Source organism: Lasioglossum baleicum, unplaced genomic scaffold (genome assembly GCF_051020765.1).
Source record: "Lasioglossum baleicum unplaced genomic scaffold, iyLasBale1 scaffold0028, whole genome shotgun sequence".
Taxonomy (NCBI): Eukaryota; Metazoa; Arthropoda; class Insecta; order Hymenoptera; family Halictidae; genus Lasioglossum; species Lasioglossum baleicum.
In genome coordinates, this window is record NW_027469088.1 from 1054796 (window position 1) to 1055000 (window position 205).

Sequence of the window (205 nt, forward strand, 5' to 3'; positions counted from 1 at the left end):
GAAAGAATTATATTGACACTTTGGTGTGGCGCATAAGGCATATATCGGTTTTTTGTTTACCTTTTTCTCTCTTCTGTCGTGTAGTGTTGTTTCGTTTTCTTTTTTTTTCTTTTTTTTTTGTGCTTTGTACGTTTTCGCGAGTACTACTTTTACGCTCTTTCGGCCGAAACACACAAAATTTTGTATCACGTACGACGACCTCAGA

At 36.6% G+C, this 205-nt stretch overlaps 1 pseudogene; it reads left to right on the forward strand.

The window, feature by feature from the left end:
- The first annotated feature begins 195 nt into the window (after nucleotides 1-195).
- The window catches only part of LOC143219431 (large subunit ribosomal RNA), an 11792-nt pseudogene continuing 11782 nt past the window's right edge, over nucleotides 196-205 (forward strand).